Genomic DNA, 18,022 nt, shown 5'->3' with positions numbered 1-18,022 from the left:
CAAGCAGCAGCAGCAGCAAGGCCGCCAGCAAGCAGTAAGCAGTAAGCAGCAAGCAAGCAGCAAGCAGCAAGCAGCAGCAAGGCCGCCAGCAGCAGCAGCATCAGCCGCGACCAACAAGGCCGCCAGCAAGCAGCAGCAGCAGCAGCAGCAAGGCCACCAGCAACAGCAGCAAGTAGCAAGCAGCAAGCAGCAACAGCAGCAGCAAGGCTGCCAGCAGCAGCAGCAGCAGCTTGTGTAGCCGCCGCCTGCCCGCCCTCCCTCCCCAGCATTCCTCAGTAAAGATCACTTCAGTCCTCTGTGCTGTCTGGGTGGTGGGCCGGGCCGCCCGGGGCCCGCGCCTGCGCGGACGGCTAGACTGTGCGCCCCGCGCGGGCCGGCGCCCCACTTCTCCCTCCTGTGCCCTGAGCCCCCAACAGCAGCCAGCAGGTGACAGGCGCTCAATAAATACCTTTGAATCCACTCGCCCTCCTCCCCCCAAAAAGTAAAATGTGTCCTGTGGATGTGGCTCAAATGGTATAAAACCCTAGTTAAAAACTGTAATACAGCCAAAAAGAAAATAACTTTACTAAAAATAAAATGTGAATAAAAATGTTATTTGATGTGTTACAAATTCAGGAAATGATACTATATTTGTACTTTTACATAGAAGTGATATTTCCTTACCTCCAGTTACTAGTGAGTTTTAGAAAAATAAGTTATTTTTAAGCATCTGCTTTGTTTCCTTGTGAATTGTTATGAAAGGCATTCCATCTGGATATGATTTAATGTAATTTCATCTTATTGCTATGGCATTTCAAAGAATGGAATATTTCTTAAACATCTCTGTTTAGACAGATGTTTGACTTGTACATTTTAAACTTGGGATGTCAAATAATGGTAACATTTTTTGAGTTTAAGAATTTTTAAATCTCTTTTTGGTAAATGTAGTCAACCAAATTCTCCTTAATACAACTTGAGATATACTAAAAGGACAGACCAGGCTAGACCAGACAAGACCAGACTAGATAATCTTATTTAAAGGAAATACTTTTTTATTTATAAAGAAAATTCCTCTTTTATATCCTATTTTTTCCTTTGAATTCATACCTGTTCTTTTCTTCTTTTTTTAAGGACTGGGGATTAAACCTGTAGCTTTGTGTACATTAGACAGGTGTTTTTCCACTTAGCTACATTCTCTGCTTGGATTTTTCTTTTTCTTTTTTTTTTTTTTTTTTGGGTCCGGTCGTGGGGCCTGAACTCTGGGCCTGGGCGCTGTCCCTCAGCTCTTCAGCTCAAGGCTAGCACTCTACCACTTGAGCCACAGTGCCACTTCCGGTTTTTTTCTTTTTGCTTATGTGGTGCTGAGGATTCGAACCTAGGGCCTCATGCATGCAAGGCAAGCGCTCTACCACCTTCCCAGCAATTGATTTTTCTTTTGAGCTCCTGAAAAACAAAACAAATTTTTATCAAAGGAAAGGTTCTTATGAAAGTAGAATATGCAATCCTTCTCCTTCTTTTTGTGTGTGCCAGTCCTGGGGCTTAAACTCAGGGCCAGGGCATTGTCCCTGGGTTTTTCTGTTCAAGGCTAAAGCTCTACCACTTGCCACAGCTCCACTTGTAGCTCTTTTGGTGATTAGAGAGCGATAAGAGTCTCAGGGACTTACTTTCCATGGTGGCTTCAAACTGTGATCCTTGTAGCTCAGCCTTCTGAGTAGAAAGTATTATAAGTATGAGCCACTGGTGGTGGTCTACAATCTTATTCTTTTTTTCTTTTTTTTTTTTTTGTCAGTCATGGGGCCTGAACTCTGGGCCTGGGCGCTGTCCTTAGCTCTTCAGCTCAAGGCAAGTGCTCTACCTCACAACACTACCTAACTAATCGTCACAAGAATATTTTGAGGTATATTTCTGAGGAAGACATTGTGCTCAGTTGTGCCAACTCTTTGTATTCTAGCGAACAGAACTTTTGGTGATGGTTGTTTTAAACTCTTAGAAGAAAATGTTCAGTATATTAGTGTTCTTAAAAAATAACAATTGCATTTGACATTTGTTAGTATGACTCAGAATTGAGGGTCTTTAGGATGTCTTACTAATTTTTTGTGAGTTTTTCCCATGATGGAGAGTGGCAGGTTCTCTCCAGACAGTTACTACATTGTTCCTGGGCTGAAGCAGTCTTCTTTCAGCCTCTGAGTAGCTGATTGGACAGTTGTGCTTCGTCATTTGCCATTAGGCAACCTGCCTATGACTTCGTGCCTTTGAATAGGTTACTGAGTCTTCCATTCTGTGGGCTGCTACTGAAAGTGCAGTAGAGCTGTCCCTTTTCCAGAGCCTACCATTGGCACCAAAATCTGTGGACGCTCAAGGCTTTAATACAAAATTTGCTTATAACCTGTACTTATCTATCTGTGTATTTCAATCATGTCTAGACTTCTTTTTTTTTTTTTTTCTGGCCGTGGGGCTTGAACTCTGGGCCTGGGCGCTGTCCCTCAGCTCTTCAGCTCAAGGCGAGCGCTCTACCACTTGAGCTACAGCGCCACTTCTGGTTTTCTGGTGGTTTATTGGAGATAGGAGTCTCAAGGTCTCTCTTGCCCGGGCTGGCTTTGAACTGCGATCCTCAGATCTCAGCCTCCTGAGTAGCTAGGATTACAGGCGTGAGCCACCAGCGCCCGGCTGTCTAGACTTCATATACCTAATACAATAGCAAATAGTTGCTGTACTATAATGTTTGGAGAAAATCAGAGAAATAACTCTATATGTGTGTATAGACTTTTTTTGGGGGGCAGTCCTGGCCCTTGAACTCAGGGCCTGAGCACTGTCCCTGAGCTTTTGTGCAAGGCTAGCACTCTACCACTTCTCCAGCCTTTTCTGTGAGGCAAGCACTCTACCACTGAGCAGTATAGACTTTTTTTTTTTTTTTTTTTTGGGTGGATGGTTGAAGTTGTAGATATAGAAGCCATAGTTCCATATGTCATTTTTTTCCCTTGAAATTGCTTATTTCTTAAAAAAAAAAAAGTGAGATTCCTTATGCTATCTTCCTACATGGTTGCAATACATTTTAAAATTATTCACCCCCTGTCTTTTCTTTTCCATCTCCCTTTCCCCTGATCTTCCTATATAGTCCTATAGTTAGTCATATTTGAATGTGTGTATATAGTTAGTGTGTGTGTGTGTGTGTGTGTGTGTGTGTGTGTGTGTATGTGTGTGTATGCTAGGATCTGGGCTTGAACTCAGGGCCTCACCCTCTTGCTTAGCTTTATTGCTCTAGGCTAGCACTCTACCACTTGTGCCACAACTTCGCTTCACACTTTGTGGACATTTATTGGAGATAAGAGTCTCATAAATTTCCTTCCTGAGCTAGCTTTGAACTATAATCTCAGATCTTAGCCTCCTGAGTAGCTTGGATTACAGGGGTGAGCCACCAGTGCCTGGCTTTCAAATCCCCCCCCCTCCCCCCCTCTGGTCCTGGGGCTTGAACTCTGGGCCTGGGCATTGTCCCTCAGCTCTTCAGCTCAAGGCGAACGCTCTACCACTTGAGTGAGCCACAGCGCCACTTCCAGTTTTCTAGTGGTTTATTGGAGATAAGAGTCTCATGGACTTTCCTGCCCAGGCAGGCTTTGAACCATGATCCTCAGATCTCTGCCTCCTGAGTAGATAGGATTACAGGCGTGAGCCATCTGGCTGAAATACCTTTATTTTTTTCTTTTGGGTCTGTAGTGGGGCTTGAACTTAGGGCCTGGGTGCTGTCCTTCAGCTCAAGAGGAGCGCTCTACCACTTGAGCCACAGTGCCACTTCTGGCTTTTTCTGGTTATGTGGTGCTGTGGAATTGAACCCAGGGCCTCATGCATGCAAGGCAAGCACTCTACCACTGAGCCACCTTCCCAGCCCCCTGGGAGACTCTTATCTCCAATAAACCATCAAAAAGCCAAAAAGCCACAAATGGGACTGTGGCTCAAGTGGTAGAGGACTAGCCTTGAGCAAAATGAAGCTCAAGGACAGTGCCCGGGCCCTGAGTTCAAACTCAGGACTGGCACCCCCCCCCCTGCAAATTGAGATAGATAAAAAAATTGGTAAGTTCCAGCCAAACTGAGGGCTACATTTATACTGAGCTTATGACTTTTATAATAGTGTGGATGGAGTAACAGTGTATTTCAAGATGGATTCATTATATTAAAAATCATATGAAAAATTAAAAATAAACAGGGCTGGAGGCATGCCTTTAGTGGTAGAATGCCCACCTCATAAACGTGAGTCCCTGAGTTCAAACCCTAGTACAACAAAACACAAAACAAAACAAATGATTCTTGTTGTAGATGGGGTGAGAAGTGGTAGGAATCTGACCTTCCTACATGGTCATGGAAATGAGGTGAGATTCTGCAGGTGAAGTCAGTTGGACACCGTGCTTGCCAATCTTACATGGGGAATTATGAGTAGGGATGTGGCAATCACTAAAGATTTGGGAACACAGGAGGAGGTGCTGATTTTAGAAAGATGATAAATAGAACTTTTGTTACTCGACAGATGGCCACATGTTAGCTGTGGGAAGGCGAAGGCTGAAGACACTGGGAGTGGGGTAGCTGAAGCCTTGATGGAATGCAATTGCTCTGTAATTTACTGTCAAGTCATAACTTTACCAAGCATGGCGCATGATGAAACTGAAAATCCTCGAGCTTTTAGATAGGAGTGCTACTTTAGCAGAGAGGGTGGTTTTGTGGCCCATTCAGTTTGGTTCCCTTTTGGGGAGATGATAAACCATAATGATTATTGGCATGAGCCAGAGAGCAGAAAAGATTGGCTTTAAATCCTTGTCTCCAGACACTTGCTTAGCAAAGCAGTTCTGCTGACCCAAGACCCTTTTTCCTCATTCAGTTAAGATTTTGTTTGGTATCTTATGCAAACTGACTTCTCTAGACTGTGGTGAGTCATGGAAATGATTCAAATGATATATAATACACATAAGAGGAAGATTGCCTTGCCCTTTGCATTTGAGTTTCATATTGTTTTTCTACAGGTATTCTGTTTGGCTAGTTCTCAAAGTTCTCGCGCGCGCGCGCGTGTGCGTGTGTGTGTGTGTGTGTGTTTGAGTGTTCGAAACTACTTAATATTTTGCCAAGACTGACCTCCACCTCCTGGGTAGAAACTGTCCTCTATCTACTTCAGCTACTCCAGTACTGGCACTGTAGGGGTACCAGCATGACAGTACATAGGCTTTTAGTTTCTTAAGGTTGATTTCAGTCGAACTGGTAGGTATATAATTGTACACAATCCACAATTAGAATAGCAGAGTGAAGCTGGGCGCCGATGGCTCATGCCTGTAATCCTAGCTACTCAGATTGAGATCTGAAGATCATGAGGGTTCAAAGCCAGCCCCAGCAAGAAAGTCAGTGAGACTTTTTTTTGGTTGATCGTGGGACTTGAAGTCTGGGCCTGGGCGCTGTCCCTGAGCGCTGTCCCTGAGCTCTTCAGCTCAAGGTTAGCGCTCTACCACGTGAGCCAAAGTGACACTTCCGGTTTTGAATGGTTTATTGGAGATAAGAGTCTCACCGACTTTCCTGCCTGGGCTAGCTTTGAACCATGATCCTCAGATCTCAGCCTCCTGAATAGCTAGGATTACAGGCCTGAGCCACCAGCACCTGGTAGGATTTTATATATAAATTAATGTGTCTGGAGGGTAATTGACAGTCAAATTTTATTTTTCTGAAAGAAAAACATAACCTTTTCATAATACTTCTCACTTTCCTTGACAATTTGTATAAATATCTTTTTAGTTAGTGTCTTGATGTTCAGGTGAGAGAACAGCCCCCTCCTTAATTGTATGTGTTTTCTCTGTTTGACATGTTTAAAAATGTGTGTACATTATGAATAGCTAAATTAAGCTGTTTGATATATATATATCCATATCCTCTGTATCTATATTACCTCACATGCTTACCTTTTTTTTTTGGCTAGTCCTGGGGCTTGAACTCAGGGCCTGGGCACTGTCCCTGAGCTTCTTTTTGCTCAAGGCTAGTATCTACCACTTGAGCCACAGCACCACTTCTGGCTTTTTCTGTGTATATGGTACTGAGGAGTTGAACCCAGGGCTTCATGCATGCTAGGCAAGTACTCTACCACTAAGCCACATTCCCACCCCCTGCTTACCATTTTTGAAGTAAAAATACTTAAAACATACCCTCCGCTATTTTCAGGTACATAATATATTATGAGCTGCATTTACCAGTTGTGCAGTAGATCTCAAATTCACATCTCTTAATTGAGAATTTATACCCTTTTAACAACATTCTCACTACCCTTCAGCTCTTAGAAACTGCTGTTCTTTTTTTTTTTTTTTTTTTGGTCGGTCGTGGGGCTTGAACTCTGGGCCTGGGCGCTGTCCCTCAGCTCTTCAGCTCAAGGCGAGCGCTCTACCACTTGAGCTACAGCACCACTTCCGGTTTTCTGGTGGTTTATTGGAGATAGGAGTCTCACGGTCTCTCCTGCCCGGGCTGGCTTTGAACCTCGATCCTCAGTTCTCAGCCTCCTGAGTAGCTAGGATTACAGGCGTGAGCCACCAGTGCCCGGCTGGAAACGGCTGTTCTATTCTCTGCTTTGCTTGAGTTCAGTGCTTTTTGATTTCATGTTTGTGAAATCATTCTGTGTCTGTCTTGTTTCACTTAACATAATGTCCTCCAGGTCCATACTTTATAAAGGCTCTGCATGTGTGCACTGTGCTTTTCTTTATCCATTCAGCTTGTGATAGACATTTAGGTTGATTCCATATTTGGCTACTGTGACTAGCACCTGGTGTCCTTATATGACTGTCAAATGCTTACCATCTTTATGAAGAGTGTCTTGAGTGAATAGACTTAGAAAATGGTTGGTATTTGATTGAAGTAATGCTGAAGAACTAAAAACGAAACTCTGATGTCCAGTTGGATACAAATGGTTAGTTAGGCCCTGTTTACTGTTCTTTTTTGTTTTTTTTTGGTTGGTCGTGGGGCTTGAACTCTAGGCTTGGGCGCTGTCCCTGTGCTTTTCAGCTCAAGGTGAGCACTCTACCCCTTGAGCCACAGCGCCACTTCCAGTTTTCTGGTGGTTTATTGGAGATAAGAGTCTCACAGACTTTCCTGTCCAGACTGGCTTTGAACCGAGATCCTCAGATCTCAGCCTCCTGAGTAGCTATGATGACAGGTGTGAGCCACGTTGCCCGGCTCTGTTTACTGTTGTTCTTGATATGAGGTTTGATAGTTTTATGGAGAGTCAAGAAAACTGGAATATACACACCACTCCCAGTGAATGGATTTTGTTTTTCTTCCTTTTCTCTTGTATTTGTTTGGATAAGGTAGGGACGTTCTATAAATTCTCAGTGCCTTTTGCTGAAACATCATGTATGGTATTAATGATTGATGCAGTAGAGAATTTGATTTGGGCAACTGTACCAATCAGCTTTCCATTACTATGACACATGGTTAAGATAAATCAACTTATAAAGAAAAAAGGTTTATTTTATTTATTTATTTATTTTTTTGTCGGTCGTGGGGCTTGAACTCTGGGCCTGGGCGCTGTCCCTCTGCTCTTCAGCTCAAGGCAAGCGCTCTACCACTTGAGCTACAGCGCCACTTCCGGTTTTCTGGTGGTTTATTGGAGATAGGAGTCTCACGGTCTCTCCTGCCCGGGCTGGCTTTGAACCTCGATCCTCAGATCTCAGCCTCCTGAGTAGCTAGGATTACAGGCGTGAGCCACCAGCGCCCGGCTGAAAAAAGGTTTATTTTGGCTTACAGCTTTGGAGATTTTAGCCCAGAGTCAGTTGATCTCAGTGCCTTGAGCCTTGTCAGGTCACATCAGGGAATGGGAGTATGTGGTGATATGAAGCCACTTGCCTCTTGACTGGGAAAGGAGAGAGAAAGAATAGGCGTGGGACAAACATTTCTGGTAGAGGGCTTGCTCTCAGTGATCTAAAACCTCCCATCACCTCCCCAAAGTACCACAGGCTGGAAACTAGGCTTTTAACACATAGGCCTTTGGGAGACATTCAGGATCCAAACATAGCGGCAGCCCATGGAGTTTGTTCGCTTAATTGTGAGTAGAAAATGGCTTGTAACTGGAAATAAATTCTGTTCAACAGAAACAGATAACTACAGATAAACACTTTCTTTGATATATTTATTAGGTTCTGAAAATTGCCTTGTACTTAGTTTACTAATTATATTATTATAATTACTATTTTTGAGACAGTCTCAATATATAGCCTAGGTTGACTTTGAATTCATGATTCTCCTTCAGTTTCCTGAGATTTTGAGATTATAGATATCTAAGCCTCTGTGTGTGTGTGTGTGTGTGTGTGTGTGTGTGTGTGTGTGTGTGTGTGTGTGTTGAATGGCAAGTAGTTTATCATTCAGTTAGTGAGGAAAAATTAAATGGCTTTTGGAAATGAAGGAATCATTTTCGAAGTTTCATATCTACTACTAAACTATAACATTTTCACTGCAAAATTAATATAATTGCAGTTTTTCTTCCTAATGTTGCAGTGATCCTTATCACCAAGAACTTTGATAAAGATATACTACTTTAACAAAGCAGACTAATATTTTAGATAGAATATTACCAGTAATAAAAGGACAGACTTATGATGGTTTGATGCATTAATTTTACTATTTTTAACAACTCAAGATGAGAAAAGTTAAACAGAAATGTGGTTCTCATTTTGATTGTACTGAAGTTATTACAAGGCATGCTTTCTTCAGTTGCAGAATAAGAGTTTGATCCTTTGGGTATAAAAGACGGGGTCAAGCACTAGAATTAAAAACTTTTCACTGACTGTCATTTAGAGGTATGTAATAAAAATATAATAATTTGAATATTGTAGTTACTTAAGGTACTCGGCATCTTTTTAATAACAGATTGTTAGAGATGATCTAATTCTGTTTTATGAAATAGTTGCTTATAAAATTATATTTGCCTATAGCTATTATAAAATTGATAATTTGGATCTTTTGTTAATGTCTTCCCCTGCTGATAGTCCCAGTGTTTTGGGTAGTTGGCCACAGTTCTACCCTTGAAATGTTTCCAAATTGATTGTAAACCTGTAGTTGATCCTTGCTGATAAGCTTGTCTAGAAAATTAGCATGACTCCTCTGCAGGTTGTCACTGAACTTGTCTGCTTTATCTATTTTTATATTCTTTGAGCCAATTTCCGGTGCTACTTGTTATACCATTCAGTCTTCACATTGACTTCCCAGAGGAGGGTGAAGCGAAGGAACGCTAAACAGAAGAGATCAGTACTTGTCTAGCCACTTGACATTTTGTGTACAAAAATTCGAAAATTCGTAGTACTTCTTACTTGAAGAAGCCCACTTGTATAAACATATCCCACAAAGCCTGCCTTTTTTTTTGTTTTAAACAATAGAAGACTGTCAAAAGTTGAAAAACAAATGTACATTTTTAGTTTTGTGTTTTAAATAAAAGGGAGAGATATAAATAGATTAATGAATGGATTTGGTATGATGTCAGATTTAATTTGTCATGATAACCATCAGTGGTGCACCAGATGTTTTGACTGTATTTAGCTTCATATTAAATTAAGCATAGCCAGTGGCCTACAAAGTCCATGTGTACTGTGGCCAGAGGCAGCTCTAAAGGAAGACAGCCTCCTTTCATGTCTCTTACCACTGCCAGCTGCTCTCTCACCATGCTATTTAGGCTTTGCTAATGCAAAGGTGAGTCTTTGTATTAAGTTGAAATTTGTATTCTGTAAACTGCCTGTACTGGAACAAAGAGACTTTCACTTCAATAGACAGGCAGTTCTTATTTTTGGTTACCTATAAACTAGTGGAAACAAATAAATGATTAGTTAGGAGCTTATTGAACCCCAAGTCTAGAGAGGGGAAATATTAGCAGAAGTGCCAGTTAAACGGGATGCCTTAGGGGATTTTCCTGCTAGTACTGATGGGAAAAAACCTACTGATTTTGTCATGTAAGTATGCATTAAGATATGAAGATTCTTCAGATTTATTTCTACTCAGAAAGGCAAGGCATAAAACCTCTCTAACCCCTTTAGAATGCTTTGGTGACTTGTACTTATTTCTGGATCCAGCCTCATTAGCACAGTCACAGCATGGATTCTTTCCCCGAGGATGAGGGAGAACATGCATCCGCAGTGTGTTTGGTGTGAGGATCAGTGAAGATGGCAGACCTTGCTGATCATGAGCCTCTCCCCGTGTGTGTGCTGGCGCGTTCTGTCTCTCTCTCTCTCTTTCTTTCTTTCTCTCTCTCTCTCTCCTCTCTCTCCCCCTTTCTCCCTCCCTCCCTCTCTCCTTCCTTCTTCCTCTCTCCCTCTCCCTCCCTTTTTCTCTCTCCCTCTCCCCCTCTCCTCCTCCTCCCTCCCTCTTCCCCCACCCTGGAACAGCATCTTTGAAATTAGACCTGTAAAGCACTGGCTAATGCCAGAACAAATACCTTGAAAAATTTTATCATAATGTTGCTTTTTAAAGTCCTAAATGCCCTCTGTTTAAAATGAAATTCTTTTGTATTAACCTTCTTTCATATGCTAGCTTTCATCACTCTGCAGAATTGCCTGATTTGACTTTCTAATGTCACTGTAATGAATCTTCAGGGAGGCCTAACGATTGAACACACATAGTCTGCAGCTCCATTGTACAGTGTTCAGTAGAAGAAAAAGGAATTGGGGTAGGAGAGCAAAATGAAAAATTCCCTAGCATATATTATGGCTTAAAACCAATCCCTCAGGGATTTCAACTTTTCCTAGACATCACGATGTGCACTAATTCTTTGATTAAATACATTCAGTAACCCCTTAACAAAAGCATCAAGTTGGGTGAGGTAGAGTCTGCTTTGTAAAGCCAGAACTAGGGCACATGATTACATTTAGCTTTGACACTCTGAGAATGTGCTTGGAAAAAACCTGGTCCATTTGCACAAGCAGACAAATTACTCTGTGTATTATGCCTGAGTACTCAGCAGAGTCAAATATTTGCTAGCCGATAAATGTGGCACCTGCATATACCAGAGTCCAGAACGTTTAATGGTGCTCTTTCAAATACATCGCGAGGAAGGCTTTTCCATGGCATGTAGTTAAACGATTTATCCCACGTATTTATAATCGCAGCAGTATGTGTTTGGCTTACCCACAAGAAAGAAATCCAACACCAGAATTCAATAATTAAGGATTTATTAGTTAAAACCTAACGTTATAATGAGCCAGATGCTTCTGCATTGAAACAGCCATTTTCATTAGCATTTTTAAATCGAAGAGAATTGAATTTAAATTTGGAGTGTCTTGACTTTGATGGGTTAACATTTTAAAATCCTTAAAAATCCATCACATAAAAGGCAGATTTTCTTTAATTTCAATAAAAGGAACACTCACACTGAAATGCCAGAATAGGTATGGGGACTAAAACCTTTTGACAAAAAAGAATCTGAATTCCTTGTTTTGAATACTATAAAATAGTCATAACTTAAACTGCCTGTGCAAAGAAATGATTATAAAACTGTGGAATATGAAGAATCAATTTTGCTTTTAACTGAAAAGATACAAAGTACTCAATTGAGAGAGGCTGTGGTAAGGGGGGCAGGGGAGTGGGTTTCCATTGTTTTTTCCCTTTTATCACAGGGAGGCATTTTTAATAATAGCTTGAGTGGTTTGATGAGACATCGGAAGGAAGCTCCCAGGAGAGGAAGATTATACTAGCGAGATCTCTCCATGAATCATTTACGCTAACCTCTTGCTGGAGCACAGCTTGCATTTTTAATGAAGGATGATTGCATTTCATAAACAGTCCTTTAAAAATTAAAATAATATTGATCCTTTCTCATTTAGGCCTATTAAAGTAACATGCTATACATCTCTTTCTAATAGTTCAGGACAGATTATTATTTCAAAACAATATTCAGGATTTATCATTTTTAGGCAGAAGTTTCTTTAAATTTGACTTTGATTAAAATGTTTCTGGAAGATAGTTCTTTATAACTATTTATAAAAGCAAAAATTATGAAATGCTTTAAAGTTTGGGACTTTTAAATAATTTTTAACATAAAATATATCTGGAAAGCTTTCTTTTGATATTAGTTTCTGGTATAGGATTTTTTTTTTTTTTTTTTTTTGCCAGTTATGGGGCCTGAACGCTGGGCCTGGGCGCTGTCCCTCAGCTCTTCAGCTCAAGGCTAGCACTCTACCACTTGAGCCATAGAATCACTTCCGGCTCTTTTCTTTTTGCTTATGTGATGCTGAGGAATCGAACCCAGGGCCTCAGGCATGCAAGGCAAGCACTTTACCACTGAGCCACCTTCCCAGCACAGGAAAAATTTTAAATTAACAGATTTTAGACACACAGGGAATAGATAGTTCCCAAACAAGTGGCATTGAATTCAGGAAATGAGGTTATTATTTGAAATACTGAATATAGCATATAAAAGGAGACTGGGTAGGTTTCAGGACACTTTTGTTCCTTATAGTCCTCTGAGGACAAGTTATATTCTGTCATTTTATCAGTATACTTGTTTTTATGCTATCAAATATTTTATCTCAGCGAGATAAAGTGTGTGTTGTTACTTGGAACTTTTCTTTTTCTTTTTTTTTTTTTTTGGTCCGGTTGTGGGGCCTGAACTCTAGGCCTGGGTGCTGTCCCTCAGCTCAAGGCTAGCGCTCTACCACTTGAGCCACAGCACCACTTCCGGTTTTTTTCTTTTTGCTTATGTGGTGCTGAGGAATTGAACCCAGGGCCTCGTGCATGCAAGGCAAGCGCTCTACCACTGAGCCATCTTCCCAGCTCCTACTTGGAACTTTTCTGAATTATTATTGATAGACTTTTTGCTTGAATTTCTCTTGTAAGGATGGATCATAGAAATAATGTTGTTTAAATGTTAACAAGACTGTGAAAAGTGTTCCTTTGCTTTTTAGTTTTTTTTTTTTTTTTTTTTTTTTTTGGTCCAGTCGTGGGCCTGAACTCTGGGCCTGAGCTCTGTCCCTCAGCTCTTCAGCTCAAGGCTAGCGCTCTACCACTTGAGCCACAGCGCCACTTCCGGCTTTTTTCTTTTTGCTTATGTGGTGCTGAGGAATCGAACCCAGGGCCTCAAGCATGCAAGGCAAGCGCTCTACCACTGAGCCACCTTCCCAGCCCTAGATTTTTTTTTTATTTATTTTTTTTGCTCAAAAAGTAAAAAAAGGAGGGGAGAAGATTGGGTGGGAAGGCGGGGGGTTGGGGGGAGGGATGTGAAGGGTAAACAAAGGAGGAGGCTACAATGCTTGATAAGAAATGTACTCATTATCTTGCCTATGAAATTGTAACCCCTCTGTACAGTATGTTCACAATAAAAAAAAAATAAAAAAAATTTAAAAAAGGAGAGAAAATGTTTTGTGTGCTGGTGACTCATGCCTGTAATACTCAGGAGTCTGAGGTCTGAGGATTGAGGTTTGAAGATAATCTAGGGGGACAAATTCGAGAGCTTCTTATCTCTAATTAGCCAGCAAAAAGCTGGAAGTGGAGGGTTGGTTCAAGAAGTACAATGCAGGGCTGGGAAGGTGGCTCAGTGGTAGAGCGCTTGCCTTGCATGCCAGAGGCCCTGGGTTCGATTCCTCAGCACCACATAAGCAGAAATAAAAAGCCGGAAGTGGCGCTGTGGCTCAAGTGGTAGAGCGCTAGCCTTGAGCTGAAGAGCTGAGGGACAGCGCCCAGACCCAGAGTTCAGGCCCCACAACCGGACCCAAAAAAAAAAAAAAAAAAAGAAAAAAAAAAAAGAAGTACAATGCAAGCCAAATATGAGCACAAAAGCCAAGAGAAGGTGGGTGCTGGTGGCTCACGCCTGTAATCCTAGGGACTCAGGAAGCTGAGATCTGAGGATCGTGGTTCTAAGTAAGCTTGGGCAGGAAATTCCATGAGATTCTTGCCTCCAATAAACTACTCAGAAAAGAAAAAAAAAAAAACCAAAAGTGGCACTGTGATTCAAATGGTAGAGTGCTAACCTTGAGCAAAAGAAGCCCAAAGACAGAGAGACCAGACCCAGAGTTCAAGCCCCAGGACCAACCGAAAAAATCCAAGAGAGAGCAGAGGTCCTGAGTTCAAGCTTCCATACTGGCATACACATTAAAAAAAAAAAAAGTTCCTAAGATTTAGTGCAAATGTGAGAATGTGATACTACAAAAAAGTGCTTGTCTTAGAAGGATTAGAAACATAAATGCACAGTCACAAGTTAGCATCATGTGATTAACTTTGTGTGTCAGTCTCCCCCCCACCCCCAATTGGAAGAACAGTACAATGTAGGGAGTGAGAGTACAAGCTCAGTTGATCAGCTGTGTTCAAATCCTGTTTCTGCTGTGAGACACGGGGGGGGGGGGGGGCGCGGGGGGGGCGGGGGGGGAGGGCACATTACTTCTTTCTTTCTTTCTTTCTCTCTCTTTCTCTCTCTCTCTTTCCCTTTCTCTCTTTCTCCCTCCCTCCCTCCCTCCCTCCCTTCCTTCCTTCCTTCTTTCCTTCTTTCTCTTTCTTTCTTTCTTTCTCTCTCTCTTTCTTTCTTTCTTTCTTTCTTTCTTTCTTTCTTTCTTTCTTTCTTTCTTTCTTTCTTTCTTTCTTGTCTTTCTCCCTCCTTCCCTCCCTCCCTCACTTTCTCTCCTCTCTTTCTCTCCTTCTCTCCTCTTTCTCTCTTTCTCCCTTTCTCCCTCTTTCTTTCTCCCTTTCTTTCTTTCTCCCTTTCTTTCTTTCTTTCTTTCTTTCTTTCTTTCTTTCTTTCTTTCTTTCTTTCTTTCTTTCTTTCTTTCTTTCTTTCTTTCTCTTTCTTTCTTTCTTTCTTTCTTTCTTTCTTCTTTCTTTCTTTCTTTCTTTCTTTCTTTCTTTCTTTCTTTCTTTCTTTCTTTCTTTCTTTCTTTCTTTCTTTCTTTCTTTCTTTCTTTCTTTCTTTCTTTCTTTCTTTCTTTCTTTGTTGTGGGGCTTGAACTCTGGGCCTGGGCGCTGTCCCTGCGCTCTTCAGTTCAAGGCTAGCGCTCTACCACTTGAACCGCAGTGCCACTTCTGGTTTTCTAGTGGTTTATTGGAGATAAGAGTCTCACGGACTTTCCTGTCCGGACTGGCTTTGAACCACGATCCCCAGATCTCATCCTCCTGAGTAGCTAGGATGACAGGCGTGAGCCAGTGGCGCCTGGCTTCCTTCTGTACTTTTGCCATCTGTAAAATGGTAGCAATCATGTATATTTTACCTGTTACTATTTTGAATGGTCTTTGGGTTTTCTTTCTTTCATTTGGCTGCCCCGAGGTTTGAACTCTGGGTTTCCTATTTTCTATAGTGGAGCAAGTGCTCTATTGAGTCATGCTTCCAGTAACCCTCACCCTCCTTGTAGTGATGGGGAGGGAGCCAGGACCCCTTCTCACACTAGGCCTGAGCAGGCAGGCCACTGAGCTACCCCCGCCCCCCAGCTTTTGGTCTTTTTTTTTTTTTTTTTTGGGTCCAGTGGTGGGGCCTGAACTCTGGGCCTAGGCGCTGTCTCTTCAGCTCAAGGCTAGCGCTCAATCACTTGAGCCACAGCGCCACTTCCAGCTTTTTTTTTTTTGGCTTATGTGGTGCTGAGGCATCAAACCCAGGGCCTCATGCATGCAAGGCAAGTGCTCTACCACTGAGCCACCTTCCCAGCCCCACTGGTCTTTTTTTTATTAACATATTTCACAATCTTTAAAAAAAAGTAACTTGGGGGAATGCTCTCATGATGGTACAGTGAAGTCAGGAAAAATCTTATTGTCTCTCTCTTTTTTTTTTTTATTGTCTCTTTTGAGCCTGATATGTAACCATACAATGATTCAAAGTTAAATTACTGATTTTTCTTTTAATGAAAGGAATTCTAAGTTAAAGATTCGGTATAAACATATCAAATGCAAACTAAGGGATTTTCTGAAGTGGCCTTTAGAGTTAATACTTAGTCTCTGGCTGCGTATCAGTTTCTATAGGAATAAGCATACACTTTTCAAAATATCTGTTTTTTTCCCCCCTTTTGGTTCTAGAAGGAGGGCTTGAACTCAGGGCCTCATGTTCTTGCTTGACTTCCTTGCTCAGGGTGCTCATGACTGGCACTCTACCACTTTAATCACACCTCCAGCCTAACTTTTTGGCTAGTTACTTGGAGATAGAGTCTTTGACTTTCTGTCCAGGCTCATTTCAAAGTGTGATCCTCAGGCTCCTGAGTAGCTATTATTACAGGTGTGAGTCTTAGTTTCATGTATGTCCTATATGTTCTTTGACTTGGTAATGTAGAGATCAGCAGAGAAAACTAACCAGCCTTAAAGAAGTTTGACTCGTATATTTAAGAGCCCTGGAAGAATTGGCATCTACCTTCTAGTAGCCTTTAAATTCTGCAACAAGAGGTTTTCATTTGGTAGCCGGTAACGAAAACCTGTTACCTGTCAGAATATTGCTTTCATTATTATAGGTTGCTATTTATTCGGAGGTAAAATGACTATGGTTTTATCATTAAAAAGAAAGGTTGAGAGCTGGGAAGGTGGCTCAGTGGTAGAGCTCTTGCCTTGCATGCATGAGGCCCTGGGTTCGATTCCTCAGCACCACATAAGCAAAAAGAAAAAAGCCGGAAGTGGCACTGTAGCTCAAGTAGTAGAGCGCTAGCCTTGAGCTGAAGAGCTGAGGGACAGCGCCCAGGCCCAGAGTTCAGGCCCCTCGACTGGACCAAAAAAAATAAAAAAAGAAAAGAAAGAAAAACAAAAAGAAAGGTTGATTTCTGCAAGGTCTGCTGAGTTGTCAGGATTGCTCTGAAGTGCTGGGCTGCTAACCTGTGATGGCTAGCATGTTGAGTCCAGTAAGGCCAAATATACAACACTAGTTCTTATTGCTTTACTTCTTCTTAGTGTTTGTAGGTGAAGGCACTTTGAAAAACAAATGAAAGAATATCATACTATGTTTTCAATTAGAAGAGCTCAGCCTGACTCTACAGAACACACTTTAAAGACTTCCCTATCAGTGCTCCAGTGCTCAGCCATCTGAAGGATCTGTTTCACATTAGGGTGTTTTAAGAGTTACTCTCCCACAATCCTTTACGTTTTCAAGAAGATAAACAAATAATAGTGGGTAGCCTTTATTGCAAGCTTATTATATGCTAGGGAGTTTGTCCAGCTTTCTGACATTATATGAAGGAAATTTATCATTTTAACAACACCATGCATGAAGTAAATATTATTTCTCCATTTTGCAGATGAGGAAGCCAAAGCAGAGATAATAATTTAAAGCAGAATGTACAGCTCGTGAGTGGTAGAGCAGGGCTCCCAACCATGCAGTCAGAATTTTCAGCCCCAGTGCTGACTGACTGAGCTGAGTTATCATCAACATGGATTTCCAGTCTGTAGATTTAAGGTTCTGTGCAAGATGTCAGGAGGAGAGGACATGCTAAATGTCAGAAGAAGGGGACTTGTGAGAGCCGAGGAACAGGAAGGAAGGTTAGAGGGGTTCCTTTTTTTCAGCTGGCCTCAAAAATCAGATTCACCCCTGTAATCCTAGATACTTAGGTGGATCTGAGGATTGAGGTTTGAAGCCAGTCCAGGCAGAAACATCTGTAAGACTCTTATCTCTAATTAATTACAAAAAAGCCAGAAACAAAGCTGTGGCACAAGTGGTGTAGAGCACTATATAGCCTTGAGCAAAAGAAGCTCAGGGACATCGCAGAGGCCCTGAGTTCAACCCCTAGGACGAGAGCGTGCGTGTGTGCATGCGTGCGTGTGTGTATACATACACACACATATATACAACATCAGGCTTCTCAAAATTTCCTGCGTTTTTTTTTTTTTTTTTTTTGGGGTCCAGTCGTGGGGCCTGAACTCTGGGCCTGGGCGCTGTCCCTCAGCTCTTCATCTCAAGGCTAGCACTCTACCACTTGAGCCACAGCGCCACTTCTGGCTATTTTCTTTTTGCTTATGTGGTGCTGAGGAATCGAACCCAGGGCCTCATGCATGCAAGGCAAGCGCTCTACCACTGAGCCACCTTCCCAGCCCAAATTTCCTGCTTTTTCGAATTCATTTCTCTCTGCTTCTTGTAAGTTTCTGGTTAAGAGAATTGGTTCTAAGC

The 18,022-nt window shown here is 41.8% G+C and overlaps 1 protein-coding gene across 2 annotated transcripts in view; it reads left to right on the top strand.

The window, feature by feature from the left end:
- Positions 1–18,022, top strand: part of Rere (arginine-glutamic acid dipeptide repeats) — a 402,127-nt gene that overhangs the window by 34,457 nt on the left and 349,648 nt on the right. The window lies entirely within an intron of this gene.

This window comes from Dipodomys merriami, unplaced genomic scaffold (assembly GCF_024711535.1).
Source record: "Dipodomys merriami isolate MVZ:Mamm:240054 unplaced genomic scaffold, mDipMer1.0.p SCAF_28, whole genome shotgun sequence".
NCBI lineage: Eukaryota > Metazoa > Chordata > Mammalia > Rodentia > Heteromyidae > Dipodomys > Dipodomys merriami.
This window is presented reverse-complemented; position numbering and strand designations above follow the sequence as displayed.